This window comes from Carya illinoinensis, chromosome 9 (assembly GCF_018687715.1).
Source record: "Carya illinoinensis cultivar Pawnee chromosome 9, C.illinoinensisPawnee_v1, whole genome shotgun sequence".
Lineage (NCBI taxonomy): Eukaryota > Viridiplantae > Streptophyta > Magnoliopsida > Fagales > Juglandaceae > Carya > Carya illinoinensis.
In genome coordinates, this window is record NC_056760.1 from 12727467 (window position 1) to 12739957 (window position 12491).

Genomic DNA, 12491 nt, shown 5'->3' on the forward strand with positions numbered 1-12491 from the left:
AAATCAAACAGTATCATATTGTGAAACTTTTTCTTTTTCACTCTCGAAGTCCCGAGTGTGCACATAGGAAATAACACATAAAAGACCACTTTGTTTTCAAAGTGGTTGCACTCATATTATATCATGTTGGTACCAAACATATCATGTGAACCAGTATCATCATATCAGAACCATATTCAGAATCAAAATAATAACAGATAAGTATGCCAAAGATTTTTCATATTCATATCATATCAAATCATATGCAAAATACATTCATATCATTTTCAAATGATCAAAAACATATTCAAAACATTTTATATTACATGAATAAAAATCTCAAATATCATATTCACTCTTTTTCACATTTCAAAACATGTCAAATATTGCTCATGTCAAAAATTTTCATGTCAAAAAGTATTTTCTCTTTTATATAGATTTCATGAGTGAATGCAAAACATATAATTAATGTTGTTTTCACGTTTTCTTTTCAAAACATAACATGCACAATTTTACAAACCAATCTCAGTTCATTTAATATTTTTATGCAAATCTAGCATATGAATCCTACTTATCTGACTCTTGTAGTGTATTATCAACATTTAGAAATCGTGTAGCAGTGTCACAACCACCTAATCAGAAATATTCGATCACAAGTTAAAACCCACACATAAATACTTAACTTAGCTAACAAATATTCCACCTCAAAAAAAAAAAATCCCGTGACCAACCAACATCTATAATTCAAGCAACCATTCACGTGACTTACGACAACTCTAACACAACTAGTCCAACAATTTCATTACTCAACTCATCGAATAGACCATCTCGACAACCAAATATAAAATAAAAATAGCCTGAATATAATCATCAAAATAATAAATAAATAATCTATACAGTCCCTTATTCAAATCTCCCAAACCTTTTCACAACTCTTATCACGACTCATATAATTGCCCTTAAGCACACCATTTATAAATTCGATCATCCAAACTTAACCCAATAACAATCCAACAATCATATCTTAGACACAAATCCATGAAACCAAGTGACTAGGCAAAATATCAAGAATATTTTATACCTAGTGACGTTAAGAAACCGGTGGAAAAGAAGGCGATGCGTCACTGCCCAGAAATGAAATCACCATCCTATGCACCACAAAAATACCATTACCAAGATTCCTCCTTGAAAGAGTCACAAGATGAACTTATCAAAGAAAGAGATCAAGGCCTACCAATGAGAGGGTCTCAGCAACACCACAACTGAAAAATTTAACACCAACTGTAACCACCCAAAATTTAACAAGAGAAGAGAATGATGCCATAAAGGGAGAGACAATGTGACTACGTTCTGAAATGCTTGGCTACACAACCGAAAATTCTCACAAGGCTTAGCAGCAAAACATACACAATCAACCCATTTTTAGAAGAAAAGCTGGAAGAGGGAAAAGAGAGAGAAGAAATCAAGAGAGAACCTACTGGTGTGCAACTTTGGGCACGAAAACATATCTAAAAAACTCCAAAATCAAAGCACCTAGAGATAACAGAATGTGGGGCGACCTGAGAGGGAGAGATGCATGTCTAAAAATACATTATATTTATGTATTTTGATTTTATAATATTTTTATTCAATTTTTTTCTTTCATTTCTCAAAACCACATAAAAAATGAGAAATGATAGTTACAGTCATGAGTGCGCAAGCGACGTATAATCACTTTGAAAGAAGTGAATAAATACGGGACCCATATAAAAAGAAATTTATTTTTTAATAGTAGATCCTATTTTTTTTTTCAAAGCGATTGCACGATATTTGCGCACTTCACGATTGTATGTAGAATTACTCCATAAAACATATGTCAAGTCATTTCATTATTATTTTCAAATTATTTTATTATTATTTATAAATTTCTCATCTCATCTCAATATATAAACGAGGCCTAAATTATCTATTTATTCTTGATCACAAATTATCTTATTACTATTTAGTATTATTTTTGATCACTTGTACGGACGAATAAGAGAGAAAAAAACAGTATCTATTTATAGAAATTATCCTAGCATATAAATTGATAAATCATCTAAGAAATGAATAGCAACCGTTTGTAAAAAAGACTCAACAAGCGGAAAGCTTTGTTGTAGCTTCTCAACGAGGGGAGTTGGGCTTTGTAATTTAAATAAACGAATTAAAAAAAAAAATAAAAGATCAAATAATGTTACATTTGAGATGATTATTGACTTGGATGATTATTTAGAAAATGCTAAATAATGTTATAGCCAGCTTCGAACAGTCATGGTGCTGTGCAGTGGGGAAGGGTGGGTTTTAGAGCTACATGTCTCATTCTGATTGGAGAGCTGGCATTCTTCTAAAATCAGGAGGGCTGTTCTGAAGCGCCTCTTTTGTGTGTATGATATCGTTTCCCAATCCAAAAATGGGGGCATAAATGGTATATGTATAGTATTGAAGAAATGATAGAGATAAAACAAGCATACAACTTTGCACATGCAAGTATTACTAAATAAAATATTAATTTTTTAAAATAGCTTATCACTTTTATTTTAATTTTGATGCGTTTGAATTTTAAAAATATTATTTTATTATAAATTATAAAAATGATGATATTTATATCACAAATTGACAAAAAAAATAAAAGAATTTATTTTACATGTCAGAGAATTAATTTCGGTGGTCCAGCCATGTCGACAACTCCACCAGATCAAGACACTATTTTGTGCGTACTGTAGAAAAACCAACCGCCGAGTAGTCTTCGTCAATTTGAATAAAGAATCATTTTAGCGCTGATTGAATAGAAAAAGTTGTTTTTATTTTATCTCCTATTATTTTATTTTATTATTATAATTATTTTAAATTTTTATATAAAATATGATAAATAATTTAATTTTTTTTAAATTTAAAATAATAATAATATTCTATTTAATTTTTAATTTTTATCTCTATTCATATCATCTCAATTTAATATCTATACTACACATTAAGTTATGTTTGACTATTAAATTCATCTTAATTTATTTCAACTTAATTATTAATAAAATTTATTACTTTTTCAACTTTTTATAAAAAATTTAAACTCACATCAACTTATTCCATACATGTAAATATACATCTCAATTTATTTATATTTTAAAATATCTCAATAGAATTTATAAAATATTACTATTTATAAATCAATTAAAATTATTTAAAATTGACGCAGCTTTACTCAACATTTCTATACTACACAATTATTTTTATTTTTATCTTTTTATTTCTATTCCTTGATAATGATGTGATAGAGAGATAATGAGTTTATGAATTCAATTAATTTAATAAAAATAAAAATAAAATAAAATAATGGCTCTTTGAATAATAGATCGATCAGCCCATTTGCCTTATATACAAATTTATATTTTTGTGTGTCAAGTATGTAAAAGATTCTCAATTTTTTTTTTTCCTTTTTCATGGCAAGAGTTATGTAATATATAATTATAAAGTGTATAAATATTAGATAATTATTTTTAAAAAGATTAGAGTTAACTATTAAAATAATTTTTATTTATTTATTTTTTTAAAAAATAATTATTGAACCCAAGGTTTCAAGTTTCATATGATTATAAATTTACACATGGATTTTGATGATAACAAATGAATTCAAAGAATAAAGGAGTTTCAATCTCAAGTTGTTCACACAATAGAATCAAGCACATCAAAGAACCAATCATGAGCAAGAAGGAAACAAGTTCACATTAAAGTTATAGAGTAATGTTGTAAATCTCTTAAAATTCAAAATTAGGATTAATGTTCAAAATTAATATTTTATCATAAAGCATTAAAATACATTTTCCACATGTGCATGAGTATTTTTGAAAATTAAATTTAAAAATTTTGAAAGATGATTGATTGTCATCTTTTGCATGTGCATACCTTGATTAAAGGGTTGAACTTTGAAAATATTAAAGATGATTGATTGTCATCTTTCACATGTGCATGTTTTATTTAAATATTTTCAAAAGTTATTGATGCTTTTTTAGAGTTATACAAAAGGTAGATGATTTTGTTTGAAAAATTTGAAAAGTAAAGTGTGCTCATTTTGTCATATGCAAAAAGTAAAAGATTAGGTTTGAATTTTTTGAAAAGAAAAGTGTGTTCATTTTGTCATATGCCAAAAGTAAAAGATTAGGTTTGATTTTTTTAAAAAAAGTAAATGATGTTGTCTTTGATAATTGAAAAAGAAGAACATTTTATTTGAATTTTTTGAAAAAGTGAATGATGTTGTCTTTGACATGTGAATCTTTTTAAATTTGAATATGAAGTCTCATATGCTTATAAATAGATCATTTGAGAGTTTCACATTTACGACACCAAGAGCATACAACATTCATTCAAAACTTTCATTCTCTTTTCTCTAAACATTGAGCATTAATCCTTGTTCATTTTGAGAGATATAGTTTGCGCTGTATTGTTCTTATTTCACTCATTGAGGAGTGTTTTCTGATAACCTACCCACTATCAACTTTTATATCAGAAAAATGGTGTATATAACTCTTATGCGTGTAGAAAGTATTTTACATGGAGAATAGTTGAATCACCACGTGTAAGATGATTGCAAGTATAGAAGGTATTCTACACGAATTTTTTGTAGCGGTATTATTCAAAGGTATAATAGGTTTCTATCTCCACCTGAAGGAGGTTGAATAGTGAATTTAAAAATCCTCAAGGGATAGCTTGAGGCGAGAACGTAGACAGTAAGACCGAACCTCGTTAACATACTGAATTTACTTTTCTTACCCTTACTCTTTATATTTATTGTTATTTCATATTTTATATTATATATTTGATTTATAATTGTTATTTTTTAATACAACTCAATTCATCCCCTTTTTATATTAGTTATCTTGACAACAATAATTGTGACATTCGTTCAATCCATAATTTCACATTTATCTACACCTTTTGTGCTCAAATCTTTTTATTTTTGGCCATGGGATTATTATTATATGGATGCCATGCATTAAGGTCATGATCATCCCTTTGCTTTTCGCTAGTTTTGGATTAAACTTTTTCTTGATGTGACTGGAAATGGACAAGTGGTACAACTATTACGTACTCAATGACGCGACAACTTTCCTGGAATTTTGGGTTTTGCATCAATAGGCCGGCTTCTTAACAAGAAAAATAAAATGTATCATATAAGAATTCAAGCCATCTACGTCGATTGTTTCACGTAATAATATTTTTGCATGATTTACAAAAAATAAAAAGAAATTACATAAATATAATTTCATAAATTAATATAACTTCATTTTATTCGTAAAATTTATTTTATAATATAAATAATTTTATAATATGATATATAAGTTTACGTAATTATTTTTATATAATCCGACAAATTATTTTACCATCCGATATTTGGCATGGTCTTGTCCGGGTTGTTCCTTGTGAGATTTTCCAAGAAGCTGACACGGATTGACGTCGACCCAGCAACAACTTCGACTTATCTCCCTAGCTCGACCTCGAGATCCTTTATGTGTGTGAATATATGTAGAAACTGCATTTCTTGTTCAAATTAAGCTTGTAGGTTTTGGCAGCTGCATGCCACGTACCTTGCGTGGTCAACATGGCAACCCAAACTGGCTCCAGACTGCAGCTTGTGAAGAATAAGTACAACAATAATATTGACAATTGACAGATGTAAATACATTATATTATTTATGTATTAAGCATGTAATGAAATAATTTTCCGAGGTGTAAAGAGACAAAAGTTAGTACTGTTAATGAAAGGTAAAGATCATCATGTTCGACACAACCAAAAACCACACAACAAAGGCAATCTCAATCAACTAGTGGTACTACTGTAATTAGATCATTAATACAAACGAAAGAAGATGACTCCGGCCATCAACTGCCTGCGTCGACCTTCTTAGTCGTGGCTGAATACAATAGGTTCAGCTGCAGCTGCATGCATTTGATCATCGTGAACATGAAGATCTAGAACAGATCATTTGAAATTAGTAGATTTGACAGGACGATGATATCAATCCTTTCACTAATAATTATATATATAAGAGAGTAAATATAAAGCCATTGGACGCCCAGCAACCTGCATCGATCAATTAGATTTACACAATCCCTCTTGAGAAATCAATTACACATACACGAATTGTGTCTATTATTGAGTTTGAATCTGACAACCACAACCAGCTCTCGATATTATATATTTGCGAATCTGCAGGAGTCAGCGTCAAAGTCTTTGATCTTGATTTTTGAAGACTAAATAGTCTCAATAATTTGGTAAAGTGTGGACAGGAGTTTTCAGATTAGTAGGCCAAGATGATAAAATGTGGACAGGAGTCTCAATAATGTATATGCATCATGTGCACTCAAAATTAAATAAAATGAGACTAGACTCTACTTATTTAAATATATATTGATAGATGAGAATGCAAGTGGCCTGTATTATTTAAATATATATTCTTTACTGGGAATTTCTTCATGGCTTTCGTCTACTGCAGGCCGTTGGGCCTGCATGACTCCCCTCATGCCAAGTAGGAAGGTTGCCAACACTCTTTGACAAGCTTCTTATATGGCATTCAGGGAGCCAGGCAAGCATATCTGCAGCAGACAAATACATAGCCCAGGTCTGTTTTAGTTTTTGAGCTTCAACACCTGCAAAATACCCAGTACTACTTGGAAGTATATATCATGAATCACCACTACATCTAGAATTAATACCAAATTCAAAGTTTTCCGGGAAGGAAAATAAAAGTAAAGTAGATGAAGTCAATCTTCTCGAACTAGTACTCTATACTTGAAACGACTGATCAATATTTGTTTAATCATGCTGAATATATATATGTATATGTATATGTATCATCCACAATTTATTATTAATTTACAGGTAGCTGAATTTGTATATAAGGTTTAAGAGAACATACCGGATAAAATGCAGAGAACAAGATTCAGATATGCTACCTGCAGAATCTGAGAGGAAAGGTACTGCTAGAGTAATATGGACAGAAGTACTAGCAGGGACTCGTTTCTCTGCCTCTGCTATAGCTAGCTTTAGGGTTGAAGAGTGTGTGTCTACATATCGAGGTTGGATTAGGTTCTAATTAATTCTGATATCTTTCCGCTCATGTGGCCAGCTTGGTGGCAGAAAGGGTAGTAGCTAGGGTTATTTGATTCAAATAGTTGTTAAAGCAGAAACGAGAGACAAGTAAAGACAAAAGAAACTCCATGGCTAGGAGAAGGACAGGTCGTAAAGAAGGCGGTAGCCAAGGGCTATTTCTAACAAATAGTTCCATAGAATAAAGCCAAAGCTGCCTGGGTTTTACAGGAAGCCTGCTTTGGATTATCTTCCTTGAAAAAGTGATCCCTCTTTTCCTCTTTCAAATTTTCTGTAGTTATTTCTTTCTTTCCTTTTTTTTTTTTTTTATTTTTTTCTCTTTTTACTTTGACCATGGCTATTTCAACAGTGTTTTCCCCAGCTAATGGTACAGCTAGCTGAGATAAAAATACGCCCGCAGAAATATTCACAGCTTTTGATGGTTTCTAGAGGGGGGGCCCAAAACCATTGAATAAGACAAGGCCATTCATGTTGCAGCTATATCTAGGGGAATGCATGCTTTAGATCATGAGGTTGATCGAGGTGCTGTTGGTTAATCTTCATTCTATGGACACGTACATGATTCATCATTCATGTATTAATTCATTCGGATAAGCTGAAATTAGTGTATATATAATATATATTTTCGGAAAAGATGGAAGAGCCTGGAGTCTGGACCACAATTATGAATAAACTCCTCCTGGATTAACCACATTTAAGAGGACTGGGGCCTGTTTTGTTCAATGACTATGACTTTATGCATTAATGCAAGTACAAAAAATAAAAAATAAAAAAAAATTGCACAATTTTCACATACCATATGTTTTTTAGTTTTTATTTTATTTTTCTTCTATTATAAAATATTTAATATTTAGATAATTAATAGAAAATTTTAATTAGTTTAAAAAAAATAAATTTAAAAAAAATTAAAAATTAAAAAAAATATATATAACGTGGGATGTTTATTAGAGGTTTTGCAGGATTACTCACGAAAACATACATATATTTCATGAGATTCCGGCCCCTACCAGCTTCTTGATCTTCTCACCTGTCAAACAAATCTAACAATTTTGATCAGTAGTACTATCGACTTTTTTATGATCATCACTCATGCTTTACCCTGTCTCATTTTCAATCAGTTCTTGCTACAATTGAAAAACAGTCCAAGTAGTCCAATTACTTAATAGAACTGCTACAGGTACTCGTAGCTAGGTATCCATTATGGAATCGTTAACATGACACGTCAGTTGATATATTATTAAAAAAAAAAAAACATAAATCGATTATACCAAATCCATTTCAAATTCAGAATTGGTAGAAACCATTTCAACTCTCAGAATCGTCATTAATGAAATATTGTGTTTCATTTTTACATTAAAGTAGATAGAAAGAAGAAAATCTAACACTGGTGGAATTTATCAACTTCACCACGAAGCCATAGACAGCCACTCCCCGCTTTGTCTTCACCATGAACCCACGAACAACCACTCCCTAAGAGGCACTTTCATTGGTCGACTAAAGTTGGCAACGAAGATGATGATGAAGTTCCAAGTATCAAATCTTCCTCAATCGCAAATTTTTTTTCCTCTATGTGCTGTGCCCATCGACGACGACTCCTCCAACGGGACGACCTCCTCCAACATCGACGGAAAGCAGCAAACTCGGTCTCTTTCCAAATAGATTCAAGTTTTTGCTACGATCTCTTTCCACCATCGACGTCGCAGTGCTCTTCTCCTCCACTTCCCATCGCCGGCATCCTCTCCACCATTACAGAGCAAGTAAGGAAAATTAAAAACTGAACAAAATCAAAATGGGTCTCTTTCCAACCAGAATTGAAATAAAAATTCATCAAACTTGACTAAAAAAACCCAGAAATGAAACTGGCACAACTGTTTTTTCTTCAACAAGCGTGGAAATACAAGGCTGTAAGGTTCCAGTATTGAAGCAATTGCTGGGTAAATCCATCAAAGTATTGAAGCTACTACGGAATCATGGACAAAGAGATCATGAAATTACAAAGAGCTTTGTTATGTATTCAAGCCGAAAAAAGAAGCCAAAAACCCAAAAAGTAAATCCAGAAGCAAATAGCATGAAACCAGGTGAGAAGAAGCAAATGAGAAAAAGATTAGAAAAAAAATGAGGTTTAGATGTGAATAAGAAGATGAGAGGTATCTGCACTGGGCGTTTCATCTTCGTGGTTCTCTTTGAAAAGCTTGCACTTAGGAGCTGCCCAATCATCTTGGCCATTCAAGAATAGAAGGGAAAGGGGGGAAGGTGAAACGAAGAAGGGGGGAAAGGAAATAGCAAGGGAAAGGGAGGGAAGGAGAAACGAAGAAGGGGGGAAAGGAATAGCAAGGGAAAGGGGTTTTAGAATCAAATCGAAACGCACCGTTTTATTAATTACTACACGTGGACGCATGTACGCGGGGTCTCCCAAGGGCGTGTGCAAACAGTATTTTTCATTACTTAAACCTAGTTTGGCTATGCAGTATGGATGAGATAAAAAAATTTTAATAATAATAAAATTTTTTAATTAAGATAAGATAAAATAATTTATAAATAAAATATATATTTAAATAATAAGATAATATAAAATATTTTTTATTTTTTGAGATTTAAAAAATATATGGATTCCACGATTTTGAATAGTATCCAAATTTATCAAAAAATAAATAAAAGAATAGTATCCAAATCTTTGAGATTTTATACTGTTTATATATTGTTTATATATTGTTTAGGTCAATTTTATCTTATATATTTATTGTGTTATACTGTTTATACACTGTTTATATCAGTTTTGTTTGTTCCTTTAATGTTTTAAATTGCTCACTATGAGCTTTATACTATTTATTTAAAGAGATGTTTTTGAAATTTTAGAGATAAAATGTAATATTTGAATATGTAAAACTCTTTAACCGTACAGTCCATATAAGATATAGATGAAATACTTTAGGAATCCAAACCGTCCTCTTAGTCCCATAAATTATCAGCCTCTCGGGGTTATAAAATTTTATTTTACTTTTTAAAAATAAAAAACTAATTGGTTCACTCTAGTCTCTAAAGTAGTACCATATATAGGATCATTTAATAGTGTCGACCCGAAAAAATTGTTTTAATATTAACACCCTCATCATCTGGAGATTAATTAATTGACGAGGTTATATATGTATATCCTAGCATCAAAAATTTTGTCAAAATTAACTAATTTATTGAATCCATGCATTGAGATACTTAATTAATTAATTAATTTAAGAGTTATAATATATACAGTCACTTTTATATAATTTTTATACATTTTACTAATGTGATAGGTCAAAATAGTTATTTCATATTAAAAAAAGTAATACAACTAATCACATTAATAGAATACACAAAGAGTACTCAAAAGTGACTGCACATAAAATTTTTATAATTAGAACTGTTTTTATATTTATGAATGATATGTATTTTGTGTTGGCCTTGTTATTAGGTGATAATATTGAGTAATGATCAAACAATGTTATTTATAATCTTATCTTTTAATTATTTTGTCACTAGTCCTTAATGCATCATCAAATAAGTCATAAATAAATAAATAAATAATATTTGAATTTTGTTACGTACAAGCAAATTTGTGTACTAATATACGTACTAATAATAATTCTTTTATAATTAAAATTTAAATTAATACTATTTTCGATAAAATTTATTTTTTGACTAATTACTTTATATTGATATATATATTAATGCATAATTATATTTACAATTAGATTTTTTCATAATACTTTCAATTGTATGATATCACGCATTAGCAGATGATAAAAAGACGACATATAATAATACCCTCTCTTTTAGTAATGTGTGGATTCAATCAACAATAACTTTTTCATGAGACCTTCGACAAAAGATTGAAAGCCACCCAACAAAGATATGCCGACCGCCAAGTGATCAGACATATTTAGGCCCCGTTTAAGATGGTCTCGTCTCTTCTCGTGTCATCTTTTTGTATATCATGTCATCTCAACATCATAAGTTTAAATATTTTTTAATTTAAATTTTTAATTTTTTTTATCAAATTATTATAAGTACTTTCTCAAACTTTTAAACATAACATAAAAAATAATTTAATTTTTTCAAATCTTAAAATAGAAATTATGTTATAATAATATTTTGATTTTATAATATTTTTATTCAGTTTTTTTCTCTCATTTCTCAAAACCACATAAAAAATAAGAAATAATAGTTGCAGTCATGAGTGTGCAAGCGACGTACAATCACCTTGAAAGAAGTGAATAAATACAGGATCCACATAAAAAGAAATTTATTTTTTAGTAGTAGATCTTACTTTTTTTTCAAAACGGTTGCACGACATTTGCGCACTTCACGATTATATGTAGAATTACTCAATAAAATATATGTCAAGTCATTTCATTATTATTTCCAAATCATTTTACTATTATTCATAAATTTCTTATCTCATCTTAATATATAAACGAGGCCTAAATTATCTATTTATTCTTATCACAAATTATCTTATTACGATTCAATATTATTTTTGATCACTTGTACGGACGAATTAGAGAAAAAAAGACATTATCTATTTATTTTTTGGTGCCCAAAATTTAAGTATGCATCCTTCTTTCTTAGACCTATGTGGTTATAGATTATCTATATTTGATCAAGTCTAATCCTATATAGTTGGAAGTATGATTTAGGTATGGAAGTCTTTTCATAAGGTTTAGTAAGATGAGAATTTGGAGTTGAGATGAAAATTTAAAATATTATTTTTGAGTATTATTATTGTTTTGGTATTTGAAAAAGTTAAATTGTTTATTATATTTTATGTAAAAATTTGAAAAAATTGTAATGATGAGATGATAATTTTGAGTTGAGATGTATCATCTAAATCTGCCCTCATCTCATCTTATTATTAAAAAAGTTTTAAATTTTCACATAAAATATAATAAAAAAATTTAACTTTTTCAAATCCTAATTCAATTTTTTCAAATCTTAAAACAATAATAATATTAAAAAATAATATTTTATTTAACTTTTAACTTTTATCTCAAATTTAAAATTCTCGTATTAACATCCAAACCTAAATGTTGAAAGTTTCCATCTTATGATGTTACTGGGCACTCAACCACGAGGCCATGGACTCTCCACCCTAGATCCACTCAAGCCCGCGTGAGTCCACCGAAAAAGCCCAACTTGTGTGGCCCACACGCCCATAAATCACCAACATTAATGACTTTCTAACGACGACATTGATACTTTACCCCATCAACCCCACCAATTTTTACCTTTTTTTCTTCAATGCAATAACGACCTTCTTTCAAGAAAAAGGATTGGAGTTTGGACTCTTGATGGAAGATTTCCACGCATGCCTATTATTAAACAAGCCATGATCATGGCGGAGGGAATAGATACTTTC

The 12491-nt window shown here is 30.0% G+C and overlaps 1 long non-coding RNA gene across 2 annotated transcripts; it reads right to left on the reverse strand.

Moving 5' to 3' along the window:
* Positions 1 to 5161: 5161 nt before the first annotated feature.
* Positions 5162 to 7047, reverse strand: LOC122275280. 2 transcript variants are annotated; one of them, XR_006228521.1, is made up of 2 exons: positions 6909 to 7047; positions 5162 to 5928 (listed from the first exon to the last, which is right to left on the reverse strand). It is a non-coding gene; the product is annotated as an uncharacterized LOC122275280 (long non-coding RNA). The 2 variants fall into 2 exon arrangements; XR_006228520.1 differs by having other exon boundaries at positions 5162 to 5961.
* Between the last annotated feature and the right edge of the window lie 5444 nt (positions 7048 to 12491).